Consider the following 18,645-nt stretch of genomic DNA (forward strand, 5'->3'; position numbering starts at 1 on the left):
TTGCTATGGCTGTCTAAGTGGGCACCTGCACCCCCCTCACTATAAGATTATATCCTCTCCTGCAGTCGAAGGCCGGGCACACCTCCTCCCTCTAAAGGCTGTAGTCTTCAGAACGCGGCTACAACTATAGCTCGACAGCTCGGCACAACTAGAAGGTGCTGCTAATACCAACAATAGTTCGACGACTGGGCAGTCTAAAGGTGCTGCCTGTAATAACATCTGAGAGTAAAGCTTCCACGGAGTAGGAGGTCTCCCCCACTCGGGTCCTGCTTCTACAACCACCACTCGGGTCCTGCTTCAACAAACACCCCTCCAAGATGATTGGCAGCATAGACGGCCTGCCTCGAGCGGCGACTACCCTCTTCACCTGTCCGACTGCTGCGGCCTCCTACCAATATGCAACCACCGCGGTTCTGCGACCATCCCTCCCTTGAAAGCTCTAAACTCCAGGTATTTTCTGTGATGACACCTTTTCTCCCTTTGCTACTTTCTAATCTTCCACCCTGCCCAATGACCTGGAGGTGGCATGGCAACCCTCCCCGCATCCTCGTCTGCGACAACCATGGAGTTAGGGGGTGTCACGGGTTCTCCCAAAAACCTGTCCGAACCCGCTGTTGGCAGGCAATGCGGATCCAACCTCCTCCTTGATTGGTTCTTTGCCCACTAGCAGTGTATTGAACCCCCGCCTTTTGCAAAACACATGCACGACAAACCCATCAACAACCCCTATTTCAGCAAGCTCTCGCACGCCATTCTGCCCTCCCAACCTTGCTCTCTCTCTCCCCGCATTCACCACAGCGGCGGCACTCATCAACTCGCCATCGTGGATGCAACATGCCCCGGTGCCACCAACCTTATCCACTTTAACCTCGTCAAAGAAAACTCTCTTTAGCCCGGAGGAACTATGGGGTCTCATGGCAAACCTTCCATTGGAGGATCTCAAGCAACTCTCCCTTCCCTCTATCAAAGCTTTTGGCATCACGAGTGCGACATTGGCCTTGCGTAGTGGTGCCCTCTCAATGTCAAACCAAGGCGGTATACTTGAACCCCCCCCCCCCCCCCCCTCACTTTCCCGTCCTCCTTTGGCTCTCTCGCCGCAAGCTCCTCCTCTCTTGCCTTTACACCACCTCTCGCAAATAATCCACATAATGATGCTTTACCCATTCTCCCCGCCATCAATAAGCCTTTGCAATTTGACCGAATTGTTGCACTCTCTTTGGTGGAATTCAATACCCTTAACCATAAGCTTCACAAAGCCACTTCCCATCTTTCACACTTGAAAAATCTTCTCGCCAACCAAAAAACCCCCCTTAGCCTTTGCATGAAGCCTCCCCACCTCTCCCTAGAAGACTCTCAAGCACAAGCCCTCTTGAGTGCCAAAATTGAAGCTCTTAATATCCAATTTCAATTGGATTGTACCCAAGGTTACATCCTTGCCCAAAGTGTGCTTATCAATAACCTTCAAAAAAGCTTTGACTCTTACCATGACATCATAGAGGAAAGGCTCTTGGACCTCACCAAGAAGCTTGCAACCGTCTCCTTTCCAAGATTCCAACCATTGGCATGGACCAATCAACTCCACTCTTGGATGATTTCCTCACTTCATGACTTTGATGCTCAAATTCAAAACGCCATTCTCCAAGCCCATTTGGCCTCTTCCTTGAGCTCGGCGGCGCACAATGCAAGAACTAGTTTGCCTTGATTGTATATTTCTTGTCCGCTTTTCTCAAACTAATTTATCACCTCCTTTGTATATCGCTTCCTCTCCTATCACGTGAGTCGCCTCTACCCCTACGACGACTAGTCCACCCCTGCCTATAGTAGCCCTTTGCCATTTGCTTGTATTCAAAACTCACCTCTCTTTAAAGCTAATTTCCTCTCCTTCAGAACATCTATACACCTCTGAGAAAAACTCGAGAAAAATCTCTCACCCTTCCCTTTTCCCCTTCCACTAATGGCCCATGGGCGATTTTTTTATTTTTTCCCAACTGGTAACTCCTACTCACTGTGCATATGATAAGAATTAAAAAAATGATAGTGATGTGGAATTTACCACCTGGCATAGCTTGTGTTGATGGATCCAAAGCATCTCTTTCGAAGCTTTCGCCAAAAGCATTACGACCTCGCATCACAAATGAGATTTAACATTAAAAGATGTATGTAAGTTAATATTTTCACATTATTATATTTAAAGATGGAGAGAGATGCATTTTGTGCATTGCGATGCTTGTGCCCATAAAAAAAGAAAAAAACCATACGCATGATATATACGTATAGTGTGGAGTTGTCACCATTCTCCACATTACAATAATACCGTAGGGAATGTGCCTTTCCCCCGCCACTTTTATTCCCTCCAGTGTTGAAGGGGGACTTATGATTCTTCTTTAGTGCTGGAGGGATTTTCTTATTATAAAAATATTGTAGTTGCACAAAGAAGAACTTATTACCAATGTTTGATGAAGACATGTATCATTCGAGACTGCCATGATGCAGTAAATTGTCTTTGTTGGACATCAATAATTTTTCGGACTCTCTTGCATAGTGCCTCAGTTCCTTCGTTCACGTCCACATTTGCTACCGTAACTCAATTTCCTCTCATGTCTGACGGTTGAAGAATCACGCTCCTGCTCCTATTAACGTTTATTTGTTGCGCTCCAACTCTCTTTGTCTGGGCTTGATTTGTCTGATCAACTCTGGTTGCCTCTCGTGAATGTGCAAAAGACTAGAGTGTTTGTAGAAACCATGCTCTCTAGAACCTCACATTGTTGCTGCAAAGGATCCGTTGAGGCTAGCAATCTGATACATGTGACAAGCCTTGATGAAACCTCTATCTCCATTCCAAGTGATGTTGAGAGCTGCAATACGAGGGCCTCATGTTCAGAGCTGCTGCAACTCTCTCTCTCTCTCTCTCTCTCTCTCTCTCTCTCTCTCTCTCTCTCGCGGAGAGAGAACAAAGTTTACATACTAAAATGAGCTACTCATGTAAAGACAATACACATATATGTCACTGGTACCACCACATGAACCAAGTATTAAAATGGACTATTAGTTTATATTAATATTTTACAATGCACATAATTACTACAAACTATCATCATTTGACCTTTTAAAGGCAACAAAATTTCCATTGTTGTAGGTTCTAGATACCCCTCCTAAAAGGTTAGGCATCAATAGTTTCTAAGTTCAAAAGCTTTTAAACATGATGCTCCATATGTGCGTCGTTATCCTACAGCCTTCCAGAACCAGCTACCCCCTTGAGTCGAAACCTCTTGTCCACTCTCCATGGATGGGCTGGATTCCTCCATGCAGTGTTTACTAAAAACTTTCTTAGGAACCAGTGGAAAAAAGGAGAGCTTTGAAAATCTACCATTTTAAAAAGAAATTAAGCTGGTTTTTATTGGTTTTTACATTGAAATCCTCAAAATTTAGACAATTTTCTTCAAGGCGGCCCTCAAAACTAATTGGGAATTTTCAATTTTTGTCCTTTAAAAATACACTAAAGACCGGTTTTCTTTGAACACTGCCTCCATGTTGGACGATCGCCCCTCAGTAATGGTCAAAATTATCAAATGTCTTAAGACTTATATATGACTGGTTCAGCACGGACACAATCTGGGCACTAGCTATGACCAAGGATAGGGTCTCAGTTGGCAAGGAAAAGTAGAAAGAGGGGGGCGGTACCTTGACCTTGGGCCGCCGCCATCACGCTCTCAAAGTTCTCCAATCCTGCGGACAGTATCATGCTTCCTCGGGAAAAGAGGCTTTCGAGTCAGCAGCTCCGCAAAAATGCATCCAATGCTCCATATGTCTATTGCAGTAGTGTACTACAAATTAATCGATCAGTCTTTGCATAGAAAGAACCACAAAGTTCTGGAGCCTGATACCATCTTGTTGCAACATAGTCTGTCCAAAAAATGGCAGATGACAAGCCAGTCAATGTGAGTCCAGCTAATCCAAAATCAAATAGCTTGCAATCACAGTTAGCCAAAACATTCTTTGGCTTCAAATCGCAATGAAGTATGCTAGCTGAATGAATAAATTTCAGGGCCCACAGAAGCTGGTACAAGAAGAACTGGAAATGCTTGTGTGAGGTCATCATTAGCTTTGATGACTTGGTAAATTTCAGCTTCTATTAGCTCAAAAACCACATGAATGTCTTTGAAATCACGGGGAGAAGGGGGTAAAACAATTTCAAGATGTCGCAGGAATCGAAGGATTTTGATCTCTCTGAGTATTCAAATAGCATCAGAAGCATGCTCGAATATATCATTTATCTTCTTAATGGAAACTTTCTCTCCAGTGTATGTGTCAATTGCCAAGCACAAAAGCCCGTAGCTACCCTTTCCAATGACTTCCAGGAGTTGGTAGCGATTCACTTCACCATATTCAGTAAAGAAGTCCTTAAACATCATAAGATTTATTCTATAAAGGCTTGCAAGCTAGTTCATGCAGACGTGGAAGTCGTGGAAGTCCCCTCAAAGATTACTATGAGCTATGCAACTTGGACGCTATGAAGTAACCGTGTTTTCGATAATGCTCAAGTCATCCTAGGCCTCCAGCTCAACTCATGAACAAGCACAATGCACAAATCCATAAATTCAAACCTTGTGCATAAATTCAAACCTGCAAAGCCCTTATTTTGCATGCAAGTGAAGTCTCTCCTGCAAATTCTTGATCTGCTCAAAAGTTTTCAAAGTCCTCTGCAAACTCTCGTATCTTCCTCTGACTGACTGACACGCACAGATAATTCTGTTGATGACTAAAAGCTCTCTCTCGAATCTACCTTGCTAAGCAAGCATATAATGTTTGTGGAGCTTCTGCAAGGCCAAACTTGTGTTTTCTTGCTGAGGCAAGCCCAACTGATCGCAAAGGTAGAATGGATGAGAGATTAAGGCTGGAACATAATAGGATTGACTGTGGCACAACTGAAGGAGGCTCCTCTAGGAAGGGCCTCGGTTTCATCAAGGCGCACGGTTGGACATGATGTTCAGTGGAGGGTCATAGCTACCCCCACCTTGGACCTCCACACACAGACACACACATCTCACTTTTATACGAAAAATCATTCTTTTGCCCCCCCCCCCCCCCCTCTCTCTCTCTCTCTCTCTCTCTCTCTCTCTCTCTCTCTCTCTCTCTCTCTCTCTCTCTCTCTCTCTCTCTCAACTAGATCACTGCTTTTCGTGCGGTTGCCTTTGCTTGAATCTCCACTTTTAGGCCTGGATTTCTTTGCAGTGCCCGTCCACCCTTTCTTTCGGTTTTCCCTTCCAATGAAGTGATTCCAGGTGGCCTACTTCTCCTTCCAGCGTTCTCCAAAACGCTATTACATAATCAAGGTAAAAAGGGCGCAAGCTACCATTTTGGAGGAAGCGGAGTCTCTACCCAAGGAAGAGATAGTAGGTATATTGGTGCATCATGAGGTCACCACACAAATGAAGAACCTTCTCTCACCACCCCCTAAGAGATTTCACCACCATAAAACTTCCCATCGTGTAGTCCATAATCAAACCCCCCCCCCCCCCCCCCCCCCCCATCATGTAGTCCACAATAAAAAAAACCCCCTTTGGCAATTGCCTCTCTTGAAGAGGACATGCATCAACCTTTCAAGAAACCTAAATCCTCCCTCCTCGGAATCCCCTTTCCTTCCTCCTCCCCCTCTTGTATACCTCCCAATACTTCCTCCCTCAAGAACCACCAATTTCCTCTCCCCTCCCCACCCCTCCTTTGTTCCTCCTCTTTTGAAAACACCCAATTATCCTTTGGGACCTATCTCTACTTCCACCCCTTTCACCCTCCCTCAACATCCCCATCCAAAGCATAGCCTCCCTAAAAATCCTAGAATGTCAAAAAACTTGCAATGGAGGAGAAGGAAGTAAATTTAGAGCATCCTTCTTCTTGGGTCCACTTGCTCTTCTCCCGAGCCCCTCTCTTTCCTCACTTTTGGACCCCTCCTCCTTGTAACACCTTTTTCCTTCCCCTCCCCTACCTCAATTGTAAAAAGAGATCAAGGTATTGGCTCCCCCTCACCAACCCACATCTCTACAAAATCTTAGTTTTGGGTAAGCAAACAATTTTTGCCCTTGAACATAAGATACCCAACCTTTCCTTTCACAACATAGCCAATCGCGTTCTCTCCTCCTCGGAACGCAAACTTCTAGGCCTTGGGCTTAACTACATAGCCCCCTCTCGGCCTCCACTTCGCTCCTCTATCTTGAAGGCTTATTCCAATCTCGAAAGAAGCCTAAAAATCAAGCTTTTTTTCAATAATGCACTCCCTTCCTCTTCTTCATTTTTTCTCCCCAATCCCTCTTGGAACCCTCCTTATCACTGCACCTCACTTGAACATGCTTTTGTTTTGATTCTTCCCTTTTAAAACCTCTCCTTAATCGTTTTCCACCTTTTCTTTCTAAAACCTTCTTGCTAGACGCCATTTCTTCCCTTAAGGATGACCATAATATCATAATCAAGCCGGCCGATAAAAACCTTGGTCCTGTCATCGTCTCTCAAGTTTAGTATACTAAAGAATCCTTACGCCATCTCTTGGACCCTCTCACATACTCTCCTATCTCTACACCACCATTACCTTTTGTCCAATCCACTCTTCTCTCCATTGTTTCTCACTTTCATCTCCTCCCTTCCAAAGAGAGATCTTTCATCCTCTCCTCCTCTCAATCCTTGCCCAAGCCTTGCCCCTTTTTTCTCCTTCCCAAGATCCACAAATCTACCCTTGTAGGCCGTCCCATTTGTTCCTACAAGGGTTATATCTTAGAAAATGCCTCTAAATGGTTACATGTGCAACTCTTCCCCATTCTCTTAGCAAAAATACAACACCTCAAGGATTCACATTCTCTTATCCTAGACCTTGCCTCCATCCCTTTTTCTCCCCATGTTACTCTCTTTAACTTTGATGTAGAGTCACTTTACCCTAGCATTCCTATCCCTCAAGGGCTCTGCGCACTAAAAAGTTCTATCCAAGGTCTCTTTCCCTATCCTAAGGTCAACTTCATCTTATCCCTAGCTTCACTCATTTTTAACCACCATTATATCTCATTCAAAGGCAAGTTCTGGAATCAAGTTAAAGGTACCGCAATGGGGGTCAAACTTTGCGGTAGTGTGTGCATGTCTTTTTCTTTGCTCATTGGAGGAGGGCGGTAGCCTTGTCTCTTCCCCTTACCTTCTATACTTTAAAAGGTTCATACACGACGCCTTTGGAGTTTGGGAGGGCCCCCCCTCCAACTTGAAAAAACTCCTCCATGCATACGGGCATCCTCTCCAAGATCATATAAAAATCACTCCCTTCATCTCCTCACAAGAAGCCTTTATTTTAGACATTCATTTCTTCAAAGGCCCCTCTTTCCACTCTAGGGGTATTTTGGACACACATTGCCACCAAAAAATTCTTAACTCTTACAATTATATCCCATGGCAATCTTGGCGCCCTACCCACCAAAAAATTGCTTTTATCTTGTCAGAACTCAAGAGGTATATCATTAGGGAAAGTTCCCTTAAGGGCTTTATCTCTATTCGAAAAATATTTTTCTCTAGGCTAAGGGCTAAAAGCTACCCTTCACTGTTTTTGAAGGCGTGCTTTCTTGTTTGCGGGTCGCCGCGATGGACGTCCATAGCATAGCTCTCAAGCATCAACATATTTATCAATACAAGGGAAGCGACCAGGATGAGGCATGGAAACTCACTAGGGTGTCACTCCTAATGAAGTGAACTCGATGAGATAAATCTACTCACTCTACAAGCAAATCAAACGCATTACTACCAAGTAATCTGACTATGTCCTTCTACACAACTCTATAGTCGTCATGCCCGTTTACCATGCAAACTTATTCGGAATCGCACAAGACTTGAAGGGAAGCTACAAGGGACTATCAGGATTGTAACATATCACTGTCACAGCATTCTGGAAAGGTACAAAGGTCGCGATTGTTCGTCCCAAAGTCAGCAAAAACAGCGAACAGCTGATCCTAATGGGTCGTTTTAGGGTCCCTAGTGCCCCTCCTAGGGTCAAAACGACATAAAACACGCATATAGACACTCAAAACAACGATTTAAGGTCTCAAACTCGTAGTTGAAAACCTACACCAAATTTTGAATGATTACACTTGAATGGGAGAGCAAGGTAAGAGGAACACAATGCAATAGAAAAATCTGAATTTGGATTACCGTAGCCATAATGGTGAAGATTACAAGTTGGAGCAAGAAGGAGCTCTCAAACGTACACTGTCTTCTCATTTTTCCATCAAAAAGATCATGTTCAAACTTACAAAAAATGACCTTTATAGTTTAGGTCTTTACAAATGGCTTGTCCGGCCAAAAGCTCCTAAACTTCTAACTCGCTCTCTAATATACAATTGCTCCCAGAAGAAGAATCATAAATCCTTCGACAAGTTCTCGGCTTAGAGATGCTTCCTTACAAAAGATTTTTACAAAGGTTTCTCATAAAAATATGATCCTTCTCTGGAAATGGCCGCTTGTCGCTTCATCCGCGCCAAACACTCCCCCCTTCCTTATCCTTGCACGTCCTCGTGCATGTTCAGTGCTTTGGCCATTGATGTGGCTCCAATGAAGCAAGTGTTGCTGAAAAGCTTCTTGTTCAAATCACAGCTTCCAGGGCTTCTTGATGCTGTATGAATGGATTTTCACTTAACGTGTGTTGGTACACTGTGAGCGGGATGAAAACACACACAACGCCTCTATAACAACCCGACACACACTCTTGGGAAGATACACACACACACACACACACACACACACACTATGGGGCACCACTCGGCTTACACAACACACCTGGCTGAGACAGGGAACACACCTCTAGAGTGAGAGGAGAGAGACTATCCACTTGCCCACGCCACACAAACACACACACACACACACACACACACACCCAAAAAACTCAACTCAAAAGAGGAGAATTTCTGATGTTTAGATACAATTGATCTTGGGCCAACACCAATGGGGCAAATAGCTCACACAATATGGGTAAAATAAGCCAGATACAATCACAAACTAGAGCAGAAACTTCGCTCATAGGAGAAACTTACACAAAAAAATAGCAGGAAAAGAATGAGGAATTTGGCAAAATGGATAGCACCACCGCGTCCAGAATGGCCCAAAACCCCAGTCTACAATGTGAAGGTGCTCAAATCCGACCTCGGATGAGCAGTTTACGGCCAAAACAAGCTCCGAAATGAGCAAAAACACACCTACGATTGTTCCTTCTCTCTTCTCCACGTTTTTTCTGGTTTTCTCTCTGTTTTTTCAGTTCCCACACTTAGATTTATTATTTGGGCACCCTTGGCCTTTTAGATGACCTCAAACGGACCCCGAACAGGCAAAAAACTGACCTCGCAGTGCATAGTTGTCACCTTTTGCATCATCCGCACACCTGGCACTCATTTCTTTTCAATAATGCGTCTCGCAACTGACGCACTTGCTTACCTCATGTCGTCAGCCCGCGGATAGCTTCCTCGAGAAGTTTTACGCGCTATAAAATCCTCATTATTGTAGAAAAAACATACTGGTACTGGTGATAGTGAAAATCGATGCACTATGTACATGGTGTCCTACCTGTACACATGTGGGCCCCACGTAACCACCTGGCTCTGGAAAATGGACAATTCTTCATTTGATGCACCATGCATGTGTTTGTACATATGCGCAATCCCTTGCTCCAAAAAACTCCTGACATAATTTGCCCCTCCCCTAGCCTGCTAGATCATTCATGATCAGCAACAGCAAAGAGAGATATGAGACTCGCCGTATCACAGGTCTCCTCATCCCTCACCAACACTGCTTTATCCACAGACAGCTCATCTTGCTCCACCATCATCAATCTAGCATGATACAATTTAAGATGCAATCCATTTACCCTTGACTTATGTAGAACACCATCTAGGTTAGCCAGCTGATATGTGCCATTTGGAAAACACTCCACTACCTTGAAAGGGCCTTCCCACTTAATTTGAAACATCTTTTGGAAGGTGTTGTCCAGCTTACTGTTGTAGCGCAAAACCAAGTCATGTTTCTTAATACCCTTACTTTTGACCTTTTGATTTATCTTTGCCAAAGCCTTATCCTGCATCTGCCCATAATGCTCCAATGCGCTCATCCTATCCAACTGGACCTCTTGTGACTGCAAGAGCCTCTCTTTGAATGCATCACTAGGCGGCCCAAGCAACTTCTCTAACATCTTGACCGCAGGCAACTCTACCTCCACAGGCAATAGTGCTTCCTTTCCATACACCAAATGAAATGGAGTAAACCCTGTACCTGTCTTCACCGAAGTACGGTAAGCCCATAATGCACTATGCAATTCCAAATCCCAATTCTTTCCTTGGTGCTCTGTCACTTTAGAAAGAATTTGTACCAACTCACCATTGAATCTTTCATTTAATCCATTACACTGCGGGCAATAAGGAGTGGTATGCTGGTGCCTAATCTTCATCTTTGTGCATAAGAAGTCTAGCAGTTTAGCTCTAAATCCTGGCCCCTTATTTGAAAGTAGCTCTAATGGCACCCCAAACTTGCAACATATTTCATCATACACAAATTTTTGCACATCCTTTGCAGTGATCTGTTTTACTGCTATAGCCTCTGCCCATCTAGAGAGATAGCCCACTGCCATCAAGATATAGCTTTTGCCCCTACTTGTGCTAGGTAACGAGCCTATTGCATCAATCTCCCACTTTTCAAACACATCAAACGCCATAATGGTTTTTCGTAGCTCTGGCTTCAACACTCTCTTCCCAAATGCTTGACACCTATTGCAAGACCTACACCAATGGTGAACATCCTTGTGCAAAGTAGGCCATACATACCCCTCTTGCAAAATCTTATGCAAGGTGATCTTTAGAGCAAAATGGCCACCACATGCGCCTTCATGATTCTCTTCCAACACTCTGTAAAGCTCCTCCCGCCAAGGTACACGTCTCAACACGAGATCAGTCCCTTTCATGTATAAGACATCACCAATCAATTTGTACCTGTATGCTCTACACACAAAGCCATACTTCTTAGACTTCTGAATCTCCTTTGGAATGATTCGTGTTAACAAAAACTCCTCTTCTTGAGCCAAACTTTCCCGGCCATGATAAAGAGGTAAAGTGGTCCTCAACACAAATAGCTCCCCAATCATGCCTTGAGCTGCTTCATGTGCCTCTCCATTTAGAGCACGTTCAATGTGTCTGATGATCCATGCTTCGAACTTTTTTCACAAGCCTTTAATTCTGAAGCAAATTTCCTTCAATGAGGTGTTCTAGCTCTTCCACACACCCAGCACTTGTTTCACCACTAACAAGGCATCACATTTTATGCTCAACCTTCGAACCCCATGCTTCAAACAAATGTGTAATCCGGCTTCCAGAGTAGCATATTCAGCCTCATTGTTACTATGAGCATCCAATTTGAACCCTCTCTTGCATACTAGCTTCCCCTCTGGATCATAAAGTGCTATACCCCCTGAAGCTGCATCATGGCTCTTTCTGTATGAACCATCAAAGAACAACACATGTGCATTGCTGATCTGTGGCACTCCTTCAACTACCTTTCTCACCACCTCTTCCTTAACAATAAGGGGATTCTCCTTGTAGGTCAACAAATCAGCTAGGGTAGCCCTTGTACTATCTTCCACTAGAAAAGAGAACTCAAACTCTTGCAGCTCAATTACCCATTTCTTCACCACATTTGACATGTTAGTACCATTAATTAACTGTGGCAAAAAGGCATAGCTCGTCAAGAAAAAAAAAGGTCGTGGTAGCAAGTAATGACGAAATTGTCGACAAGCAAATATTACACTGGCCATCACTAGCTCTACTTCCGAGAACTTTCTCTCCGCTACCAACTTCACTCGGCTTGCACAATACACTGGCCTCATATAATGGCTGCCCTTCCCCTTTTGCAATAGCATGGCTCCAATGGTATCATCCCCTACTGATGGATTTACATAAAAAACTTTCTCCCAATTAGGAGCCTGCATGGCTGACAAACCCCCTAACACCTCTTTCACCTCTTGAAACACTTATTCACACTTGTCATCCCATTGCAATGGATCATGCTTTGCCATTTGTTGTAATGGATAAAGAATCTGAGAAGACAATGGAATAAACCTTGCCATGTACTTCACTTTGTGTATAAAGGTTACCAATTGCTTCGTACTCGTAGGTGATGGAAGAATAATAATAGGCTTAACCTTATCTGGATCAGCCTCAATGCCATTTTCTGACACCATATGGCCCAATAACTTCACCCTTGGCTGTGCTAGATGAAATTTCTTTGGATTTAGTTGTGCTCCACATTCATCATATCAAGCCAATACCATCTGCAGCTTCTCATGGTGTTCAGCCCTACTGCTATAAACACAAAAGTCATCCATAAAAGCTTTAACACAACTACCAATGAATGGTTCCAACACCCAATTTGCTCTCTCTTGATAGAAGGAAGGTCCATTTGACAAACCAAATGGCAATACTGTGTAGCAATAGCAGCCCCATGGCGTAATAAAAGTGGTCTTTGTGCGGTCTTTAAGAGCAATCTTCAATTGAAAATAGCCTGAAAAACCATCATACACACTGTACCTCTCATAACCTGCCATTGAATCCAAGATCTGATCGATGAATGGAAGAAGATATGGGTTCTTCTTACTGGCTGCGTTTAAGGGTTTAAAATCTACACAAATTCTCCACTTCCCATCCTTCTTTGGACTGACTACAACTAGACTCACCCATTCTGTGGTCTCCACATGGACTATGAACCCTGCCTTCAATAACTTGTCCACCTCTTCTTGCAAGGCTTCCATTTTCTCTTGACCCATCCTTCTTAGCCTTTGCCACACTGGCTTAGCACCTTCTTTCATCTCTATATGCATCTCTTCACCCTTGAACCCTCTGATCTCTTCATATGAAGTAATGAACAAATCAGGAAAACTAGCCAGCATGTGAAAATATATATCCTTCTCCATAGCTGAGAGGTCTCCACTGATCATTTGTGTCATCAATTCCTGCTTCTTTGACAACTCAACCTTGGTTTGCATCAACCCTTCAATCACTTCATAAGGCCCTTTACTTTCATCTTCAACCTCATTCGCAAATGCAACTAAACCAAACTCCTGGATTTCTTTGTCCATCAAAAGAAATGCAACATCAGTATCCTCATCATTGCTGGTAGTGCTATCACTGTCCTCATCTGTCACCGTGGAAGAGTCTTCATCACTAGACTCATCCTCATCTTCATAAAGCTCCTCTAATCGTTTCCTTGTGTCCATATTATAAAGCTTCTTGGTACTTGTCTTTCCATAGAGGCTAATCATACCATGTCGCCAATCTTGAACAGCTCCCACTGCACGTAACCATGGTATGCCCAGTATAATAGGATATGCTCCCAACCCTGCTGGCATCACATGAAAATCAACCACTGCCTTTGCGTCATATGCCTCCACTTCTAAGCTCTTTACAACACCCAAGCATTTTACTTTTTTTTGGTGGTTTGCCAATCTGATCCGAAAACCTGACACCCCAGCCACTGTGAGACCCATCTTCTCAACGCATGAGTGTGTTATGACGCATATTTGGGCTCCGCCATCCACATAACCTTGTCCCAAATTTTTCCTTTTATGCCACACATCTACTATTGGACAAATGTCTGGTAGCTCGTCCATTGCCAACACCTTCACTGAACCTCTCTCTGGCTCTTTCTCCATTGGGTTAACCATCCTCTTCCACTGTCGCTTTAGCTTAGGCACCATCTCTATAAGCTGCCCAAAAGTAACATCTGCCTTCCTGCTCGTCAGATCCTCCTTCAAGTCATAGCTTAATTGCCCATCCCCTAGTGGAAAATCTGAAACATGAAACTTTCGACGAGCTCTCCTTTTCCTCTTGGCCTTGACATCCTCGCCTTCATGGCTCTTTCCTTTCTTCTTACTAGGACCTGGGGCACTTCTTCCTTCCTTTTCCTCTGTGGTCCTCTTCCCAATAGGCATCACTAATGTATCCTCTAGCTTTGATGCCTTCTCCAAGGTGACTACACTTAGCACTTTTGTCTTCCCTTTTTCCTCCTGGGTTAGTCCACTGGTTCCTTCGTCTCCCTTAATTTCGATGCCATAATCATTTGACCTAGTTAGCACTTGTCTTGGCAATGGATACATGTCTCCCCCCATCCTTGGTGGCTTATCACATTGCGGCCTGATGTGACCCAACTCTCCACAATTATAACATGTGGGCGTCTGCCTCCAAAACCTACCATTGCTTTGTCCAACACCATTCCTAGGCCTTTCTTCACCTCCTGGCTGATTTGCAAACCTCCCTGGACCTCTATTATTTCCCACTTGACCTAGCATGTTTAGTCTGAGATTCTTCATCAAATCTACCATTTGCCTCATGTCTTGCCTTAGCCCATCATCTTGCATTGCTATAGTGACCACTACTGGCATAACCTGAGTAGTAACAGGAACCACTGGTTCATGATGAACCCCTGACATGCGACCTTGTAAAGACTCTATAGGCTGAAATTCAGACCTCATGGGCAAAGACTCCACCCCTAATTGGCTCATTTTCCTCAACTTCCACTCTTTGTTCCTTGATACCTCTAGTGCATCTTCATATGTCCTAGGCTTCCTTAGCTCCACTCTCCAACGTATATTATCCCAAAGAACAGCTAAGGACCTGTCCTTCTTCATCATGTCAGGCGGGGGTACCTGTGGTGCTAAGGCCTTGCACATTCGCTCTCATGCCAATGAAAAATTACGTATGTACGCATCTACTGGCTCACCTTCCTTTTGCACCAAAGCCTGTACTTCTTGCCACACTTTGTCAGGATCTTCTATCTTCACAAACTCCACTTCCAACCCATGTCGTAGATTATCCCAACTCAACCTTATAGGTGGATCAGCCACACGCAACTCCTCTTCAAATGCTTTAGACCAAACTCGTGCATCACTCTTCAAACAAATTTGGAGAAGGCGTAAAATCTGCGCAGGGTCATGAATCTGGTTGCTAATGCAGGCAACCTCCATCTTTTCCAAAAATTCTTCCACATCTTCATCACTTCTTCCATGAAACTCCGGATAAGAGAAAGCCATGGCTACCCAAGTTTCAATGCTTTGAGAACCCCTTTGAACACACGTGCAAGAACCCAAAACTTTTGACTACCCAATCCCCAGAAACTTCAATGGAGCTCAACTTTAGATAAGGACAAACACATGCATATCAAATGAGTTTTCATAGTTGATCATCGGAATTACAACAGGAAAAGGACATTCCAAGATCTCTCGTAATCTTCTTGGCCCGAACATAAAGACTATGCGCTACTGGAAAAAAATCTTCCTGGACACATGAACATTTATATGGATTCTTTGAGTTAAATGAAATGGAGTGAATTGAGGGCCATTTTGATCATCCATTAAATCCAACCATGAAGCTCCCAAGAAGGCACACCTGACTTAACCTTTGATTTTGCCAAAATTTCAGCAGCATAACAGCATAAATGGCTCAAAAGACAAAAAAACCAGCCATCATAACTTGGAAAAATTTTCGCAGAGTTTCCCCAGAAATAGAGTAGTAGGAACCCAAAATATAGACTGTATATGTATCCATAAAATGTCAACAATAGAACCCGAGCATCAAGTAGGACTCACTAGTACATAGCCTATGGCGAGGTCACAAAAAGGGTGCTCCAGCTACCTGTATCACCGAAAGGATCTCTACATTTGAGAATCCCCCAGCTCAATAAAAACCTCACGCTATTGACCCTCACACGAAGGCTAATGCAAATCGCGTATAATCAAGTCTCAGAAATGACTAACTTCCAGACCAAGTCTCAGAAATGGCTAGGACTGCCAAATACAACCAAGTATGGCTCCACAAATGCGTACAATGGTAGTTTCCACAAGTAACGTACAATCCAGTAGACAATGCGCTCAAATAGGCGCCAAGTGATGCATACCCACAACAACTGCAAGTGACATCACTGCTAGTATATCACTGTACTCCAGCTACCTGTACCTATGTGAATCACTTTTACTTGTACCTGTCCCTATAACCTGTAACCTGTAATCTGTAATCTGCAACCTGTAATCCCGAATCTCCAAGCTTGAAGCTCGAAGCAGAAGGTACTCGAAGAAGATCCTCCATGGGGGCGCCAAAAGAATGTGAGCGGGATGAAAACACACACAACGCCTCTATAATGACCCGACACACACTCTTGGGAAGATACACACACACACTATGGGGCACCACTCGGCTTACACAACACACCTGGCCGAGACAGGGAACACACCTCTAGAGTGAGAGGAGAGAGACTATCCACTTGCCCACGCCACACAAACACACACACACACCCAAAAAACTCAGCGCAAAAGAGGAGAATTTCTGATGTTTAGATAAAATTTAGCTTGGGCCAACACCAATGGGGCAAATAGCTCACACAATATGGGTAAAATAAGCCAGATACAATCACAAACTAGAGCAGAAACTTCGCTCATAGGAGAAACTTACACAGAAAAACAGTAGGAAAAGAATGAGGAATTTGGAAAAATGGACAGCACCATCGCGTCCGGAACGGCCCAAAACCCTAGTCTACAATGTCAAAGTGCTCAAATCCGACTTCGGATGAGCAGTTTACGACCAAAACAAGCTCCAAAATGAGCAAAAACACACCTGCGGCTGTTCCTCCTCTCTTCTCCACATTTTCTCTGTTCTTCTCTCTGTTTTTTCAGTTCCCACACTTAGCTTTATTAGTTGGGCACCCTTGGCCTTTTAGATGACCTCAAACGGACCCCGAACAGGCCAAAAACTGACCTCGCAGTGCATAGTTGTCACCTTTTTTCATCATCCGCACACCTGGCACTCATTTCTTTTCAATAATGCGTCTCGCAACCATGTGAAGTGGCCCCAAAAATTGGTCCTAATGATGACCTTTCTGCATAACTCTCACAAGAAAACACCCACGTTGTGTCCATCCTCATCCGTGTGCAAATATTGACCCCATTCGTCCTCCTGACGCCACTAGATGCCATCTGATGCACCTGCTTACCTCATGTCGTCGGCCCACGGATAGCTTCCTTGAGAAGTTTTACGCGCTATAAGCTCCTCATTATTGTAGAAAAAACATACTGGTATTGGTGATAGTAAAAATCGATGCACTATGTACATGTTGTCCTACCTGTACACATGTGGGCCCCACGTAACCACCTGGCTCTGGAAAATGGGCAATTCTTCATTTGATGCACCATGCATGTGTATGTACATATGCGCAATCCCTTGATCCAAAAAAACTCCTGACAATGCTACGTATCGTGTCTTGAGGTCCTTTGCCATAGGATGGACAATCCTTGAGTCAATTTCAAAGAATCCTGTGACGAAGGCCTCTTCAAATGTCTGCAAGTAGTGTGAGGGCAGGTACATTAGCTTGGAGTACATTGCCATCAAAATGTGTCGTGGTGGTGAATCTTGTAGATTCCAGCAGATCCCTCTGTGCCCTTCTAAGAACAGATTCCACGGATGATTGTCGCCTTCAGTGTCTTTAAACACCTGGATGCAGGTGACGATCATCCGGGCTATCTTTACTAGCATTTGACAAGCCATGTCAGGGACATCCCGTAGCAAGGTGACTTTCGAATTCAGTGTGTTGACCATGTAGGCTACTGTAGGGGGCTGCTGCGCTGTCAAGACTGGGTAGTTCAGTTTTTGCGGCCTTGAGCCTTTCCATGTGGCGAAATCCTTCCACGTGCCTCTTCTAGGGACTGGGCAGAAAGTAGGATCTATTTGTATATGTTGAGGAGCGTTGTGGTAGTTATTTAGATCATGTGGCCGTTTGTCCAACCACTTCTGCCTCCACTTTGGGTGGTCATCTACAAGCATCTGGGCTTCTTCCACTGTCAGTGCAATGCCTTCGTAACCCCCATCTTTGTTTCATGGCAGGGCTGGCCGCATCTTTTCCTTCCACAGAATTGCTTCATGGTATAACAAAGGAAATGGTAGGTACTCATGGCCAAACCCTTCCACCTGCTCTTCTGGCTGTAAGTAGGCCAGGGCCGCTGACTCTATTATCTTCGTTTCATAGAGCATGTACTCCTTTGCTGGCCCCTCTGGCATGTCCTTAATGCTCTCAGTGAGCTTATCTCTAATATACAGATCTGGCTCAGTAAATTCATGCTCTTGTTCCCCTTGGTGTGATGTTTCAGGCAAAGCAGGCACTTGTTGTCCGGGCAGCAGTTGCGGCTGACTCTGGGCTTTGTCTGCTCTGATTTGTTGTTGAAAAATCAGATCTTCTTTTTCCTTAGCAGCGTGTCACCGATCTGCTTCTGAGTCTCTAATTTGGCGCTTGCTTGAGGTAGTTGTTGCTCTAGTTCTTTTATCTTTTGCTCATTTGCCGCCATCTGGGCCACCATTCCTGATATGAGCAACTATCTTTGAAGCTTTTCTTTCTCTAGCTCCGATTTCAGTGCCGCTATAATGTTCACTGCTGTGGCATTGTCAGATGTGGAGACCAATGCTCCAGCAGGTTCTTGATTTTCCATCAAGGTTGTAAGAGTGATTTTGACAGTGTTGTATGAACTGTTAATTCTCTGAAATCTTGCGCTCTTGTAGGCAAGCTGCTCCGTTGTTTTGTGTACTCTTGCCGTCAATTCTTGGCATTCCTTTTCTT

At 44.2% G+C, this 18,645-nt stretch overlaps 1 pseudogene; it reads right to left on the reverse strand.

Annotated features, from left to right (window-relative positions):
- Positions 1 to 3,710: 3,710 nt before the first annotated feature.
- On the reverse strand, positions 3,711 to 18,376 carry LOC147448888 (mitogen-activated protein kinase 15 pseudogene; annotated as a pseudogene).
- Between the last annotated feature and the right edge of the window lie 269 nt (positions 18,377 to 18,645).

Source organism: Adiantum capillus-veneris, chromosome 10, assembly GCF_014529385.1.
Source record: "Adiantum capillus-veneris isolate H3 chromosome 10, ASM1452938v2, whole genome shotgun sequence".
Lineage (NCBI taxonomy): Eukaryota > Viridiplantae > Streptophyta > Polypodiopsida > Polypodiales > Pteridaceae > Adiantum > Adiantum capillus-veneris.